The 16929-nt window shown below is 59.3% G+C and overlaps 1 protein-coding gene across 7 annotated transcripts in view; it reads left to right on the top strand.

The window, feature by feature from the left end:
• Positions 1-2231: 2231 nt before the first annotated feature.
• The window catches only part of CTBP2 (C-terminal binding protein 2), a 104813-nt gene continuing 90115 nt past the window's right edge, over positions 2232-16929 (top strand). Inside the window, exons 1-2 of one of the 7 annotated variants that reach the window (XM_080688032.1) lie at positions 2232-2357; positions 2642-2847. The gene's annotated coding sequence lies outside the window, so the exon portion shown is untranslated. Of the gene's footprint in view, positions 2358-2568; positions 2848-2944; positions 3002-16929 lie in introns of those variants that run through there. The other 6 variants (XM_080688037.1, XM_080688031.1, XM_080688036.1 and 3 more) reach the window with 6 other exon arrangements.

The following is a 16929-nucleotide window of genomic DNA, read 5'->3' as shown; positions in this document are numbered from 1 at the left end:
GGTTAGAGCATCGTCCAGTACACGGAAAGGTTTTGGGTCCCATTCCTGGTCAGGGCACATACCTAGGTCTCAGGTTCTATCCCGTCGGGCGTGTATGGGAGGCAACCAATGGATGTTTCTCTCTCACATTGATGCTTCTCTCTCTCTCTAAAAATCAGTAAAAACATATCCTCAGGTGAGGATTAAAAAAAATACAAAGTGTCAAGTTGAAGTAAGAAATAATTTTTGGCTCTGAGGACGCTTCCTTTATAACATTCTCAACACAAAGAACATAGTATTTTCTAAGTTAGGTCGAGATCATAGTAGACATTCAAGTTGAATAAGTTATAGAAGAAAATCAGCTGACTTTTTATGGTTTCTGGGTGAGAATAAAGGGCCACTGAGAACCAAAGGTCATCTGTGAAATAAGGAAGCAGAAAATCTTTATTTATAGTTATTATGGTTATAGTTTATGCCAAGATCTATCTTAGGCGCCACGACCTTGCGGCAAAACTGCTGGAGATGATGTTTTGGGGATACAAGTCACCAGAAGATGCAGGAAACAGGCACGTAGCTGGCCTGGCCCGGGCCTGTTAGGGTCACGCAGAAAACGTGCTTGTCAACATCTTAGTAGCTTCATTACGTGCGCTCGGGGGGTGTAAGTTGCCGAGTCCAGCGCTGACATCACCTCTGGGTGGTCTTCAGTAGTTTTAAAACCTTATTGTTTTATGATGACACAGCCATCAGGAGTCACAGCCCCCACAAGGCGCAGGCCACTTCCGAGAGCACTTTAGCAAACGGGCAGGGAGCATCTACTCCCCGCTGAGGCCACATCACGAGTTCTTAAAATGTTAATAGACTGAGGCCTGGAGCGGCGCTCCGGGTGCAGGAAGGGGTCCAGCGGCCGGCGGCCCTTGCCCTGGGCCCGGCCCCGGCGTAGTTTCCTCAGCTCCGCAGGGTGTGGCGCGCTCCCAGGCCACCAGGCTCCGGGCATTGCTGCGGGCCCGCAGGCCGGACCTCACCCCCGCCCCACGCCTTTCCTGCGGAACGTCTCAATGCAGTTCCCAGCGTCTCGATATGGTTTTCAAATAGTTGGAGACCAAAGGCTCAGTTCAGCCCATACAGGGGCGCTTGGAGGACGCGCGGCCGACCTCAGGGAAGTGAGATGAGTTTGGGGGCTCCGGGCGCACACAGAAAAGCCCCCCGACCCCAGCCGCCGACTCCCTTCCGCGAACGCGGGTATGGAATCCAGTCCAGGTGCGGCCGGCTCTCGGCCTGCATCCCCAGGTTTGGTGTCGACTCGAACCTCGAGGCGCGCGGCGGCACGGCTCCCGGCGCGGAAGGGCACCGCGCGAGCCCAGGCCCCCGGCTCTCGGCCCCCCCCCCCCCCCCCCCGGCCTCAGCGCGCCGAGCTCTCCCTCAAGAGAAGGCTTTAAAAATAGCCCGGCGAGATCCAGGCAACAGGAAGGAACGTGGTTTTCAATGTGTAAAAAATGTTTTGCTGCTCGTAGGGAACACAACCGCTTCGAGTTCCAGCACATAGGGCCCCCTCCCTCCCCGAGCACCCACGGCCATTGCCGCCCCTCGGGCAAGGCGCGGGCCCCTTCTCCCGGATCCGGATTTGGGGAGCACAAGTGCCCCCTGGGGCCGGCCCGCGCCTGACCCCGCGGGCCTGGGAAGGCAGAAGCGGCGGTCGCAGGGGCCCAGGAGGAAGTTGGAACCTCGGGGCCGGGAAGGGGGCAGGTCGGCGCCGCGGGCCTGGCTAAGGCCACCCCAGGCGCTGCGCCCAGGCTCGCCCGGGCTCGCGTCCCCCCATGTGGCCGGCCGCCTGAGGCCCCACGTGGAAGGGGGGTGGAGGAGGAAGGGCGAAGGGAGGGCCGGAGTCCGGGCCGCGGCGGCGGGACCCCCGCCTCTGCCGTCAGGCCCCCCGCGCTTCTCAAGGGCCTCCCGGGCGGGGCCTGGCCAGGGAGTACCGCCGCGCCCGGCCCCCGGGCCCGCCCGCCGCGCCAGTGGGCACTTTGGCGAAGCCACTAATCCCCCGAGAGAGCCGATTTGTAGTGAGGAGTAGCTCTAGGGGGCGAGGCCGGCCCATGTGGGGTTGTGTCATTGGTTTGCAGAGACCCCGCCTTTAAAAAAAAAAAAAAAAAAAAAAGAGTGAGCGAGCCGCGACCCTCACCTCGCCTCCACCCTCGCTCCTGAGCAGCCGGCAGGCACCGGAGACGCGGCCGGCGCAGCTTCGTTCCCTCTCCTTTTCTCTCCGTTTTCCTCCTCCTTCCTCGGAGGAGAAAACAAATAAAGAAGAGCAAATAGCCGGGAGGCGCTCGCCATCCAGGACGCTCCCTCCCCCGATCCAAGTTGGAATTAGCATCCTCTTGGCGGTGAGCACGGCTCGGGGCGTGCGCGGGCCAGGGACCCCCAGCGCAGCCCCCTCCGGGCGGCCGAGCGCGGGGCCCGGACCTGGGTGGGGAGGACTGGGAGCCGGGTGGGCGGAGGAAGGGGGTGGGGTGGGTGGGGAAGTAGGAAGAGGCTCGGCGGCGAAGGGAGGAGGAGGAAGGGGAGGGGAGGGGAGGGGAAGGGAGGGAAGGGCGGGAGGGGGAGGGGCGGGGAGCTGGAGAGATTAAGTTTTTGTGTGTGTGTCCCTGTGTGCGTGTGTCATTTTAAGGTGGCCCAGGAGCGGCCCAGAAGAGCCGGCAGTGGCCCGAGGAGCTAAGGACCGAGCCGAGAGCCATGCCGCGCTGAGCGGGGGCCCGCACAGCCGCCGCCGCCGCCACCGCCACCGCCGCCGGGTGGGGTGGGAGGGGCGGGAGCCACCGCCTCCGCCTCCCGGGTGGGCGCCCTTCACCGTGGACGCCGGCGGCCCGGGACGAGGTAAGAGGGACCCGGCGCGGGGGGAGCCAGGGCCGCCCCCACCCCCGCCTCACCTGCGTCGGTGGGCTGGGGCGCCGCGCCCGCGCCTCACTGCGCCACTCGGGGCGGGGAAGGAGGGCGAAGGACACGGAGCCGGCATCCGAGGACATCTTTGGTCTGCGCCCCCGGCCCCGTGTCCCTGCTTGGTCCCGGGGGTGGGCGCCAGCCTGGGGGGTCCCTACTTGCCGCCCCCCGCTGCTGGTCGCGCCTGCTGGCCGCCGTTTGCGCCAGGATTTTTGTTGTTGTGATGAGAGTTGATGAATGCGAAGTAGGCGGTCACCTTCCTTCCCATCAGGATTGGCAAAGAAAAAAAAACCACGAACCCCCGAACGCGGCGACGTCCGGAGGGCAGTGGCAGCGGCGGCGTCTCGGCGACAGTTTCCTAGGTGCCCCCGGCTCTTGCTCCCCGAGGCCGGTGGGTGCGCGCACGGGGACTGCCCGCGACCCAGGCCGAGCGCGCCGCGCGCCGCAGGGACAATATGGCCGGATCCCCCGGGACCGGGAGTCCGAGCGCGCGGGGCCTTGCGCTTGCGGAGCGGGGGCGGGGAGAGCGGGGTTCCGCGGGGAAACCAGGGCGCGCGCGGCCAGGGGCCCCCAGGGGAGCGGCCCCTGCTAGCCGTGGATCCCGCGCGGCGCCCCGGAGCGCTAGCGAAAGACGGGAGAGGAGGAAAAGTGGGAACCCTTTTGTTTTGCCGGCCCCGCATTGTTGGCTCCTCCGGGCAGCCGGGCCACATCTGCCGCCGCGGCCAGCACTGCCGCGCTGGACTCGGCCCGCCAAAGTCGCCGCGGGGCGGGGGCCCGGGGTGGGCCGGGCGGCGGGCGGGCCGGGCATTTCCTCTGCCCGGCCGCGCTCCCGCGGGCACCACTTCCTCCTCGCCAGCCGCCGCCGGGAGCTCGGCCCGCCCGCTGCCCCCGCCCGGGCCGCACTTTTCGGGTGGGGCGAACCGAAAAGAAAAAGTTTCGCAGGAGGGGTGGCGAGGGCGCGCCCTGGGCTGCGGGGACCCGGCGCGGCGCAGCTACAGCTGGGCCGCCGCGGTCGCTTCTTCCTTCTTGTGCTCGGCAGCCGGGACGGACCCGCGCGGCCGAGGGGCAGCGCCTTTCTTTCTCCCTCGTGCTCTTCCAGGCCCGGGGCAAGTTGGCCAGCGGGGCGCGGGAGCCTGGGCGCGCCGGGGCCTTTCTTCCGCGGGAGGCCCTGTGGCGTGGCGGATCGCCCGCAACCCAGGCAGCGCCATGGTGCTGTGAGGCCTCGTGGGCCCGGGAGCCCCGTGCGGTCACAGCCGGTCGTGGTGAGACACACAAGCGTACACACACTCTCCGGTGCCTCGCTTTCCGCCGCCGCGGACGGTCACGGGCACTGAGTGTGCGTGTGCGTGTGCGTGAGTGGTGATCTCACACACCCCGGCTCCCGAGTAATTTTTCCGGGGGCGGCCCAAGCAGCAGTTGGCTCCAGGGGGCCCCACGTTTAGTCATTTACATGGGAAAAGAGGAATTATTCGTAGAAGTCCCGCTTGCTCTGCGTCCTTGCGGGGAGGCTGCTGCCAGCGGCCTGCGTGGTCATGCCGGGCTCTCTTGCCCTATCCGGGCTAAGCAGATCTTTCTGGATCCCTCCCCACCCCCCACCCCCAATTTTTCCTTTAAAGATAGGAGGTCGGGTTAAGTTCTTGGAGAGTCAGATGTGAGTGGCTTGAAGGGTAGACAAGAGAATTCTATAAATATGCATTGGGAATTTAAAATGCTAAGTGCCTTATTTGCAATTCTGTTGGATATTCTAGAGACTCGTATATTTTTATCTGACATGGATAATTCGGAGGGGACACGTATTTTGGCGAGTTTACACAGCGACTCTGCCTCTTGACTTTGGTGAAATATATCAAACTCTCCTACTGGGCTTTCAAAGAGTATCTTCCCTCTAGGTCCCTGGGTTCAAAGGCATTTTAAGAATTACCTCGTGTTCAGCACCTCAGACTGCTGTGCCGCCTGTAGGGTTCTCCAAGTACATAGTTTCCCAGTACTTCGGAGAATTGCACTGTTTTGGGATTTTTTTTTACAAATCTTTTACGTTTTGAGGTAATAGGACTTTAAAAGATCTTGTTTTTGTAGTCATTTGATTTCAAAGTACTTCTTACAGCAATTATAAAGTGATATTCAAAATGCTAATTAAACACGTTCAGTCAGAGCAGCTTTAATATTGAAACAGGGTTTTTTTCTTTATTGTCGGTAACAGGGGCTGCATCCTAGCGTGGAGACACTAAGTGTCCTTTTGTCTGGCCTCAGCTCTCTGAGCTGCCTGACACTCTCCTGTAAAAACCCCGGGTGCCCTTTTTATTGCCCCCCAAAGAAAAGTTAATGAGATGGTAGGTTTCAAGCAAAAAAGCAGGCCCTCCTTGCAAAATGTGCTTACAGTTGCCATTGAAGTTGGACGTTAGCTGTGAATGCACCAGCCTTTAATGAAACCAGTTTAATCGTTCACACTTGATCAGGTATAACAGGACCAAACAAAGGAATAAGCCAGCATATTTCTGTCCAGCATTGAGGGGTTTAGTGTAAGTGTTGATGTCGGGTCACCCCCTCCCCCCACTCTGCCCCAGTACAAGGGAGTGAGGGTTGAAGGCAAAGGGAATTTATGGCTCTGATTGGTTCTCTGTGCCCCAGGGGTAAGGGTCCCCAGTTTGCCCTATAGAGAGTCGTTATTAGAGGGAATTTAAAAATCTGGAGTTTGGAGCTTGCTTTGAACCTGCCAAGGTGCTTTTTGGTTTAAATCTTTTTCCTGTTTGGAACGATAAGGCTAAGGGGTATGTGGTCGCCCTTCTTTCTAATTGTACCTTAATGAGGCCAAGGGGAGGGTGAGTGAGGTGGCTCTGCAGATTGCACTCAGAGCCCTGGTTATTTACGACTTCATTTGGGATCTTTGAAACTGGCCCTTGAATGGGTGTTCTGGGGGAGGGGCAGGGTGAATTAACCTTTTCTAACTGCGATTTTGAAAAACCCTTTGTCTCCAACATGTATCTTTTCCGCTCAGCCCTGGAGGACTTAGTCTTTGACTTAGCGAAGGAACATTTGCAAAGTGTGTCTTTACAAAGTTAGAGTAAAGTTTGGTCACTTAAACCCAAACATTACTAGCATTGCAAAAATACACCCGTGACATATTTTGGCCTTTTAAGACGACTCGGTGCACACCTGTTCTGTCCGGCATTGTTCCTCAGGTCGTGTACACAAGATGAGGCAGGAAGCTTGCTCTCCGGGTAATTATTAACTGCCCCTCCATTCCCCTTTCAGGGATAATCAATAGCTTTCCTCTTGACTCTTAAAACTCCAAACAAAAATCCTATTCATAAGCCTGAAAAGTGTTTGAAAGAGAGATGAAGTGAAGAAAAAAGCAACAGCCACAACAACAACAAACAGAACTACAAAACCAGTGTGTCCCTGTGTCAGCGAATGAGTAGCCGGCCACGAGGTACACGGGGGCGGGGGGGGGGGGGCGCCTGCCTAGGAAAGACGCCCTGGATTTGAAGAGGCTCTTTTGCTGGGAACTAAAATCAGAAGCAAAGGGAGCTTCTCCACCAAAAAACAAAAAGGACGGCCACCTTGCCAGAGGCCCTGCGAGGCCAGCCCCTGGTGCCATTGGCCCGCCGTCCTGTGCGCGGGGAATCGTTTCTGAAGGCACCCTCTCCCCTTCGCACTTAACGCTTCCCCTAAATGGAGAAATGGAAAGAGTTTACAGCCACGGTAGAGTGGCCACCCCGTTGTCATTTTTTACCTCTTGTCACTTCAATGCAGAAGGCTGTCACCATAATGTATGTGAGTGCAGGCCGGGTCCTTCTGTTAATAATCTTTCTATCAGTGAAGAGCAGCAGCCCGAGTGTCCCCTGTCCCCGATAACAGCCGCAGATAGATATCCCTGCAGCAGGCGATGGGAAAGGACATTTATCTGGTGGGGGGGGCCCAGCAGGTACCCCCCCCCCCCCCCACGCTCTGGCCGATGGCGGAGGTGGACCACATTTTTGTAGTAATTAAAAAACTGAGTGCGGGTTGCCTGGCCTTTGAAGAGAAGTGCATGTCCTTAAAGAAGCTATGGTATAGTGAAATATTGGGGGGCGGGGCTCATTTCCCCCCAAACCTCCTGTGAGGCACTCGCTGAGGAGTGCTAGCGTGGACTGGACTGAAACTCGCGGTGCTCATGGAAATGGCGGGAGGGCAGGTGGGCGTCCCGCACAGCTGGCCACATGCCTGCGTTCCCCGCTAAGGTCACAGCACTTCTGGGAGGAGGGGAAGGCAAGGCTTCTCCCCCAACCTGGTCTTTTGAAGTTGATTTTTATGCAAGTCTGTTTGATGGAATATGTATCAAAGGCTTACGGAAGGGTGTGTGTGTTTTTTAAACCCTATCTCTGGGTTTGGGAAATTATATTTAATCATCGCTAAGAACTTCAGAACCATTTTTAAGGTGTTCAGTGTTTCTTTTGATCCTGATTTAATGGATGGTACCCAAAAGCCATCCATGTGGCTCTAATGACACTCGCCAATTAATGTTTGGGCAAGATCTGGAGTTTGCTTTCAGGTTTCATTACAAATGGTTCGAGCCCAAATGATGGCTGCCCTTGGCGTTCAGGACTGAACCCCGTGAAAAGGAGGGCTTTGCACATTGTGCAAAAAGAGGGATTCACAGATGAATGCCGGGCGCACAATGGGGAGAGAGCCAGCCATTGTTGGTGGGGACGTTGACAATGGGAGCCCAGGGCCAGTTTCGCCTTCACTCTGACCACTGGGGACAGAAACTTCAGGAGCTCAGCCCGCCGGGAGCGTCCCCAGCTGCTGCCCGCATGGGCCCCGGGCCCGGCTGCTGCCTCAGCCTTTCTCGGAAGGTGGCTTTCTGGGCGCCAGGGAACTTGGGGCTGCCTTTCTGGAAGGGTTCTCAGCAGAGGAGGGTCCTTCCAGGGAAGGGTAAAAAAAGCAAACTTTTCCCCCTTGAAATGCAATTTTAAGGAATCCTGTTCACCACTTCCCAGAAAACGGCGCACCTGAAGTCACAGGAAGCGGCGTGTTTATTGTTATTGCTCCTCATGTTCAAGTTCCTTAGTCTGTTTATAGTGCTGGGGGGAGTGCAGCCAAAAAGAGGGTTTGCTGGAGTTTTGTGTTTCTGTGACGCTGCTGCCTTTTCTGAAAAATGCTCCCGTGTATGGCAGCTGCCTCCTCGTTCACAGAGCTCCCCGAATCCACGCGTCCACGTGGGAGCTGAGGCTGCAGAGTGGAGCTCTGTGGCCAAAGGGACAGGCCCTTCTTCTCCCTCTCTTTCCAGCCCCTCCCCTAACCGGAGTCAGTGTGGACCCTAACCACTGGGGGGGCCCATGCCTTGCCGCTCTGGCTTCAGCCAGGTCCACTTGGTCAGAACTTGGGGGGCCAGCCGACCCCCAGCCCCTTCCTGGTGAATGCCTTACAGATAGCCTGGTTTAACTGTTTCACATTTAACAGATGGTTGCCTGTTGGTTTAATATTCACAACATGTTGATAAAACAGGTGTGTTCTCGTTCATGGGCCAGGTGATGCTTGGGGTTTGTGAAGAGCCGTGATTTACTTCTTTTCTAGACAATAACAGAGCCTTCGTTTGCCCAAGGCCCAGGTGGGGCTTAGAGCTGTGAATCCCAGGTCGCTCTTGTGCCTGAACCTGGCTGCCAGCCTCGCCTATTGGTGGTGTCCTAGGATCTAAACTAGTTCAGGGACTCGGAGGGACGGGAGCGCTTTTCCTCTGTGGCTCCTAACATCTTGCCCACTTGTAAAGGTAGAACAACTCACCTTTCTTTACGATGTTGCTTTTACTCCCTTCAGAAGTGCTCTTCGGAGCAGAAACGTGCTTTTTGCATTAAAACAAACCTCTGACTCGAAAGACTGTGAACTGGCTTGAAGGTTGATCGGAAATAATGGCCTAGGTCAGTGGTCGGCAAACTCATTAGTCACCAGAGCCAAATATCAACAGTACAACGATGGAAATTTCTTTGGAGAGCCAAATTTTTTAAATTTAAACTTCCTCTAACGCCACTACTTCAAAATAGACTCGCCCAGGCCATGGTATTTTGTGGAAGAGCCACACACAAGGGGCCAAAGAGCCGCATGTGGCTCGCGAGCCGCAGTTTGCCGACCACGGGCCTAGGTTATGGCAGGACCTGGGAGGGGCCTTTGGAAGGATGTGGAATGTAGCTGGTGTGCGGGGCTAGCCCAGGGATGTAAGCACCCCGCTGCACAGCCAGGCCTGAGGTCTGGCCGCCAGCCGCCCCGGGAGAGGCACTGGCTCACACAGACCTCATGGCGTCATGAATCCCAGGAAGTTTCTTTGGAAGCAACTGTAGACCGAGAGCATAGAGGTCACCTCCTCTGGCCTCATGGGACCTGCCCCGGGTGTGGCATTTCAGTCTCCCTAGTGCGGAGGCCAGCAGAGTGGCCTGAATCAAGCCTCCTGGACGGTTAGTGTTGAGCCTGCCCTGCCCGGTGGGGTGGAGGTGGGAGGGTGTGGAGAGGAGGGGGGGCAGCAGGGGGAGTGCCTTGGCTTTGAGGGTTGAGAGGCCAGGAAAGGGTTGTGCACCTCCCGCCGAGTGAACTCTGGCTGCTACTTGATTCTTTGCTGATGGGTGTGTTTAGTGCTGTTGGTCTCGAAGTGCAAACAGTCCCAGCTTATCCTCTGCTTGTTCAGGCCCAGGTGGGTCTAAGGAAGGGGTGGGAGTCCTTATAGGTGGTGCAGAGCCAGCGATGTTGCAGCTCCCGGGCCGCCCACCTGGAATGCAGCCCGTGCCAGCAAGGGGGCAGGGCCCTGCGGAGCTCTGAGACCCCACCAGGACTGGCTGAGGGCACTGGACGGTCAGGCGGGGGTGGAGCTGGGCTTGTGCGGGGAGGGACAGCTAGCCTTGGAGCGGCCAGGCCAGATGGGCTGCGTGGGCACCAGCACTGACTGAGCCTGGCTGACCCCTGGGTCAGGGCTGGGGCAAAGCTTTCCCAACACTGGAGACCCCGAGGGTTCCCGCCCTTGGGGGCACCTACCCAATGAACTGGGGTGGTGGTGAGGGGGAATGCTGTGTTTTCTTTCCAGCAGGGGTGACATTTTAAAGCTCTTTCTGTCCCTGCTCCAGAAGTCCACCTCTGGCCCATGACGCTCACTTGCTCTTCAGGGACTAGATGGAGCAGGAGGCCCAGCGTGGAATGACACCTTCTACCCCACTCTTAGTGTCCCAGGAGCACAGATGCACCGCTTCTCAGCCCTCTGGGTTTGGGCTAGAGGTCGCTTGCGGGGGGGGGGGGGGGGGGGGGGGGGGTTAGTTAGGAGCCCGTTTCTGTGGGATCTCAGTATGCGCAGCTAAGGGCCTGCAGGTAACATCTCTGAATGGTTTTGATCTTAGAAGCATTTCACAGTTGTTAATCTTCATGACACTCCTGCGGGCCATGGGGACCTGGGGACCCTCTGTGTTCATCCAGGCCAAAGCCTGAGCAATTGCCAGTCTGGCTGCGGGGAGGACAGGACTGCCCGGAGCACCCAACCCGCTCTGCCTGCTCCCACATCTGGTCCTGCTCCCTCAGGAAGCGCCCCTCCCCTTGTGCGCCCCTTTCATTTGTAAATCGGGAGCTGCTTCCCGCCTCTGGGGAGTCACCAGGGTGGTTGAAAAGGCCTCTCCTCGCTCCCGCCCTGTGTCCACTTCCTCCTCCTTCCTCCCTCCCAGGACAGTTCCCGCTGCAGGCCCTCGGGCTCGCCTGCGCCCCTCCGGGTCCCTGGAGCCCTGATGGGGAAAGGCCCGAACCCATGGCTGAGGATGGGACCAGAACCAGGCACCGTGCTGCACCGAGCCCGAGCCCGCCCCCGTGGTCCCACAGCTGGGAGGCCTTGTCCCTGTCACGTTCCCGCACCGCCCTTGCCTGGGGAACGTAGAGGTTCATTCATTACCTGCGGGATGGTGGTCAGGAGGCAACAAACAGTAAAGGGCCGATGGCTCCGACTTGGGCGACCAGTCCCTTTCGGGGGTCAAGGCCGTGGTGTGTTCGGAATCGTCCTGTAAGTGGCGGCAGTAGTTGCGGGCACTGTGAGGGCTGCCCAGGCCCCCCGTGGGGTCTGCGTCCAGGGCGGGAGCCCACCGCATCGCCGCTGCAGCGCGGGGAGCATGACAGACGGCAGAGATTGCTCACCAGTGCGTGCTGGAGCCCGGACGACCTGGGCATTCCCGGTCTCCACCCCTCTTCTTGCGGAGGCGCTCCCGTGTGTCCGCCAGGTCACGGAACTCGTTCTCTTTGGTTAAATAAGATCACGCTTGTGGAGCATTCGGTACTTGGTATCTTGGGCACGTGCACTGGACGCTTGGTGTCGGTTGCCCTGGATTTCACAAGGGGGTGGAGGAGGCGCTTACTGACATGTCCATGGACCCGTGTCCCCCACGCGGCAGAGCTGGGATTCCACCAGGCGGTTGGCAGTGATTTCCTGGTGGAGGAGCTCTGTCCTGGGGACCTCCCTCTTGTCACCCCGGAGAGCAGGGCGGGGGAGTCTTCCGTGGCCCCGGAACCTGCATGTGCTCCCTGGGCTCGCAGTTCTCCTCCGGCCCCGAGCCGCTTTCCAGGTCGCGTGGGCTGTGCGAAGCCTGGCTTGTTTCATTGCCTTTGATTAACGCTCTTGGTTAGGGTCTCCCCATCTACTGCCAAGGCGGGATTTCCCCATCTACTGCCAAGGCGGGATCTCCCATCTACTGCCAAGAAGGGATCTCCCCACCTACTGCCAAGGAGGGATCTCCCCACCTACTGCCAAGGAGGGATCTCCCCATCTACTGCCAAGGCGGGATCTCCCATCTACTGCCAAGGCGGGATCTCCCATCTACTGCCAAGAAGGGATCTCCCCACCTACTGCCAAGGCGGGATCTCCCCATCTACTGCCAAGGAGGGATCTCCCCATCTACTGCCAAGGCGGGATTTCCCCATCTACTGCCAAGGCGGGATCTCCCATCTACTGCCAAGAAGGGATCTCCCCACCTACTGCCAAGGAGGGATCTCCCCACCTACTGCCAAGGCGGGATCTCCCATCTACTGCCAAGGCGGGATCTCCCCATCTACTGCCAAGGAGGGATCTCCCCATCTACTGCCAAGGAGGGATCTCCCATCTACTGCCAAGGCGGGATCTCCCCACCTACTGCCAAGGCGGGATCTCCCCACCTACTGCCAAGGCGGGATCTCCCCACCTACTGCCAAGGCGGGATCTCCCCACCTACTGCCAAGGCGGGATCTCCCCACCTACTGCCAAGGCGGGATCTCCCCACCTACTGCCAAGGCGGGATCTCCCCACCTACTGCCAAGGCGGGATCTCCCCACCTACTGCCAAGGCGGGATCTCCCCACCTACTGCCAAGGCGGGATCTCCCCACCTACTGCCAAGGCGGGATCTCCCATCTACTGCCAAGGCGGGATCTCCCATCTACTGCCAAGGCGGGATCTCCCCATCTACTGCCAAGGCGGGATCTCCCATCTACTGCCAAGGAGGGATCTCCCATCTACTGCCAAGGAGGGATCTCCCCACCTACTGCCAAGGCGGGATCTCCCCACCTACTGCCAAGGCGGGATCTCCCCATCTACTGCCAAGGCGGGATCTCCCATCTACTGCCAAGGCGGGATCTCCCATCTACTGCCAAGGCGGGATCTCCCATCTACTGCCAAGGAGGGATCTCCCCATCTACTGCCAAGGAGGGATCTCCCATCTACTGCCAAGGAGGGATCTCCCACCTACTGCCAAGGAGGGATCTCCCACCTACTGCCAAGGAGGGATCTCCCACCTACTGCCAAGGAGGGATCTCCCCACCTACTGCCAAGGAGGGATCTCCCCACCTACTGCCAAGGAGGGATCTCCCATCTACTGCCAAGGAGGGATCTCCCATCTACTGCCAAGGAGGGATCTCCCATCTACTGCCAAGGCGGGATCTCCCCATCTACTGCCAAGGCGGGATCTCCCACCTACTGCCAAGGAGGGATCTCCCCACCTACTGCCAGGGAGGGATCTCCCCACCTACTGCCAAGGCGGGATCTCCAGATGGTTTCCTGGGCCAGGCCTGCTTTAGATTCACTACACTTTGCTGGTTAATGAACCCTGAGTGGGTGGCTCAGTAGACAGGGGCCTGGCTGGACGCACGGGGGCGGGGCTTTCTGTCCCTCTGGATCGCAGACTTTCCAGGCGGAGAGCCGACACCTGGAAGGACCTGGAGGTCCAGTCACATGCTGCTGCTCCAGCCACATTCTTCTCTTTACCCCCCATCTTCCCCGAGGTGGCCGGAGTGGCCGTTTCACCGATGAAGAAACGGGGGTCAAGGAGGTTAAGTAACTGAGGGAGCCGCAAGGTTCCCCAGTTCAGCTCCTCGGCTCTGGTTTCTCGGTAATTAACTGAGAAACCCTGTGGCTTTGGACTGGCACCTGGTACATTTGGGAATGGCTTTGCCACACTAGGCAAGGTAAGACCCCTCTGTCCTCCCAGTCTCTTTCCCCCTTTCCCTCTTCTGTCTCTGATGCCCCCCACCCCCCCAGCACCCCGGGTTTTGTGGATCGCTTTCACAGAGCTGAGGGATTTTATGCTAACGTTGGATTCAGTGGCCAGGTGTCTTGTTATCAGTAGATAGACTGCAGTTCCCAGGTTTGTGGTCTGGATTCACAAACTCATGAACTCCGTGGGCTCTTCTCGAAGCAGGCCCCGCCTCCCCTTGTGAGCCCTTCTGGGGGGGGGGGGGGGGCTGCGGTAGCTGGGATGCTCTCCTCCCTCCCTCTCAGGCCGCTTCTCCCTTTCCCTCCCGGTCTAGTCACGCATCTTACAGCCTGAGCCGGCTCCTCTGTCCAACATGGCGGGGTTTGGGGAGGAGACAGGGAAGGCGGAGAGGGTTCCACCTGGTGGGGGTGGCTGTGTGCACCACTCACGCACAAACCGGCCAGAAACTTGCTTCAGCCAGTACCTCTCCCCGGCTGTGCCCGGTTGGCCTTGGCCTTCGGGAGGAACTTGAGCGAGTGCTCCTGAACAAAAGGAACAGCCTTCTTTTCAGAGAGGCTGTCGGGAGCCAAAGGGAAGGGCACCGAGGTGGGTGTGTCCTGGAACCTGGAGCCGGGCCCCGCTGGGGCGATGAACTCCCCAAAGGCGCCCAGAGCAGGTGATGCGCGGAGCTCTCCCGCTGACCTTGGCTCCCGTCAAGGTAACGTTCCCACAAGGTGGGGATTTCCTGAAAAACAGGCTCACCTTCCTGCCCGAGAGCGCACCTCTTCCTTTCGCGCACACGTGTGTGCTTGCAAACACGGGTGCTTGGGAATCCTTAAGCCTTGGCTGGTATCCCAAGGCTGGCAGGGGGCGGGGGGGGGGGAGGGCAACAGAGTACATGCCGCCTGGGCCTGTGGGTGCCGCCTGCTCTGCGGGGGCGGGGGGGGATGGGGTCTCTCGGCCAGTGAGTCATGTCCGCCCACGTGCTGGCCCAGCTCCAGCTTGGGGGTGATTATGTCCTGTGGGAAGCCCCAGCAGCTTCCCGCGGGCCTCCATTGGGCGGGGAAGGTTCTGCGGTGGCGGGTCAGCACCAGCCCTGGGCCAGCTCCCTCCGAGGCCTCTCCCGGGTCCGGCAGAGAAGGGAGGAGCGGCCCTCTGGGGCCCACGTGTCTGAAAAGTGGATGTGCCGGGTCTGAGGCATCTTAGCCCGGCTGGCTCTGACGTCCCTGGCGGTGTTGTCGCCCTTTGCCAGCGGGCCACCGCGTGCAGGTTCTTTGTGGGAGCCAGGATGTGGGTGGTCTCCCATCTGCCTGGTCTGTGGTGTGGGAGGTGGGGACCCCTGGCTCTGCAGGAAACCCTGAGCTTGGCGTACAGGCCTCCGGCAGGCCCACGCTGGTGCCATGGGAGCCGTTCCCGAGCCCCTGCCTTCCGGGCCCCCGTGTGGCTCCGGCGTCCTCCCTGCTCCTGAGGGTTCTTTTCCACCCACACCATCCTTCTCATTTCTCAGCTAAGCCCGGGATTAAGAATGTGGCTTCAGCTGACAAAAACCAGGAGACTTGAGCATTGAGGCTGGCATTCTGTCTGTGTGGCTGGCTTCCTGGGGATTTAAGGAGGACTTTGAACTGTGGGTAGGTTTTTCCTCCCTAATCTGGCCAGATGTGCTCCAAGCAGAATGGACGGAGGAAGCAGCTCAGAGTGCCTGCGTTCTCTGTGGTCCTGGGAAGCTGCCTTATTTGAGTGCCTGTGTCTCCGGGGCGGCGGGGGGGGGGGGGGGGGGGGGGGGCTGTGACTGGAGTTTGGGTTGTGCTCCTGCAGCATGCCTCGGCCAGGCCTGAGCGCTCAGCCCCTCAGAGCTCAGCAGAACCACTTGAAACACACACTGCAACCCCGGGTCTGTAAACTGTTTCTCTGCAAAGGAGATTCAAAGGGGTCGTCCCCCCCAATTCCTTTCATCTTCTAAATAGCAGTGGGCAAGCGGGGTCTTAGAGACTGGGGGAGTGGGGTTCTTTGTCATCTGGGGGAAGAAGGCTGGTCAGGCAGGGACCACTTTTGGGCCACGCCGGTCACTTCTGTAGCCGGGAGTTTCACAACCTGGTGACTACTTGGCGTGTCTGGCTGCTCGCTCAGGCCCTAAAGCTTTGCTCTGGGCCGCCGGCAGCCCTCTGACCAGGGAGCGGGCCCAGGACATGGCTCAGTGCCCTCAGGGCTGAGGCGGCCCGAGGGAGATGGCCTGTCCTCCGTGTGTGTGCCACGGTAATGACCACGCGGCGGCCAGCAGGGAGTGGCCTCGCTGGGACAGGCGGCTGCAAGTGGGGAAAGAAGGGACAGGCAGAGACGCTTGGCCTCGTTCAGGGTTTACTGAGCCCTCGCAAAGGACTTCGCCTCTGTGTATAAGATGAGGGTGGGAATAGGTGGCTGTAGGATCCAACGAGGTAATAATAATGTTTGGAAAGCACTTAGAATAGGCCTGACATGTCAGATATTTGTCAAATTTTTAAAATACGGGAGGGGGGATGGGGGGTAAGGAGGGAATAAGGACACATATGTAACACCATAATCAATAGAGGAATTTGATAAACAAATAAAATACAAACTAAATAAACAAGTAACTCAGCCACTCTCGCCTGGAGGCACTGTGTGACCAGTGGGGCGGGTCCTGGCACCGCGGGGGGTGGGGGAGGGGAGGCAGGCGTGGGCCGGCAATCAGGGTTGGATTTTCCTTTACAGAGAGGATGGATGAATCGTATGGAGCCAGTTGAAGAGGGCGGGGCGGGGGGGGGCACAGGGAGCAGGGGTCGGGGTGGGAGATGGGGAATCCTCGGGAAGGGGCAGGCCTGGCCCCCCTCTGCCCCTGGATTCCTGGGGCCACGGTGATGAGCTGAACCCACTCAGGAGGTGGTTTTCAGACTGTGGAATGTTACTCCATATTAGGTCACTCGAGAAATGCCTAGTGAAATATTTACTTTCTATTTCAGACCCGCTTTCCCTTCCCAGAGAAGAAGGGAGAGTAAGCAGCTCGGTGCCCCCGCCTTTGTCCTGGGACGGGCCCAGCCCCCCTGACACTGGGCTCTGCTGGGGGGGCCGGGGGACGCTCAGCACCCTGTTGACAGAGCAGGTGAAGGGAGTGCAGGTGGCCTTGAGGCGCCACCGTGCTGGTCCATGGGCAGCGGAACGGTCAGTGCGCCTGGGTGCTGCGGGCACTGGACTGGCTTGGTGGGTCTGTGTTCCTGGCATGTGGTGGGCACTTGGGCCGCAGCAGTCTAGTGGGTGACTGTCCCGGGCCCCGCTGGCCGGTTTGCCGTGGGTGTTCGCGCAAGTGTTCCTGACCCGGCCCTGGAGGTGGGTGGCACTTGGTCTCCTCTGGGGCATTCATTCAGTCGCGGGGACCGACTGCAGGGCCAGCCGGCGCCCGCAAGGGTCAGCGCGGTCTGGGTGAGGATGCAAAGCCCTGGGCGCTGTTCCTGCTGCGCTGCCTCTTGGGCTCCAGGTGTGGGAGTGGGCTCCTGCGAGTGTGGAATGGGGGGGTGGGGCTGGGCAGCGAGTTTGGGAAGAGACCGATGGTCCCCTTCAGGGCGGGCTGGTCAT

The sequence above is a fragment of the Plecotus auritus genome, assembly GCF_963455305.1.
Source record: "Plecotus auritus genome assembly, chromosome: 9".
NCBI lineage: Eukaryota > Metazoa > Chordata > Mammalia > Chiroptera > Vespertilionidae > Plecotus > Plecotus auritus.
Note: the sequence above shows the minus strand (reverse complement) of the source record. Positions and strands in the feature narration are given on the sequence as shown.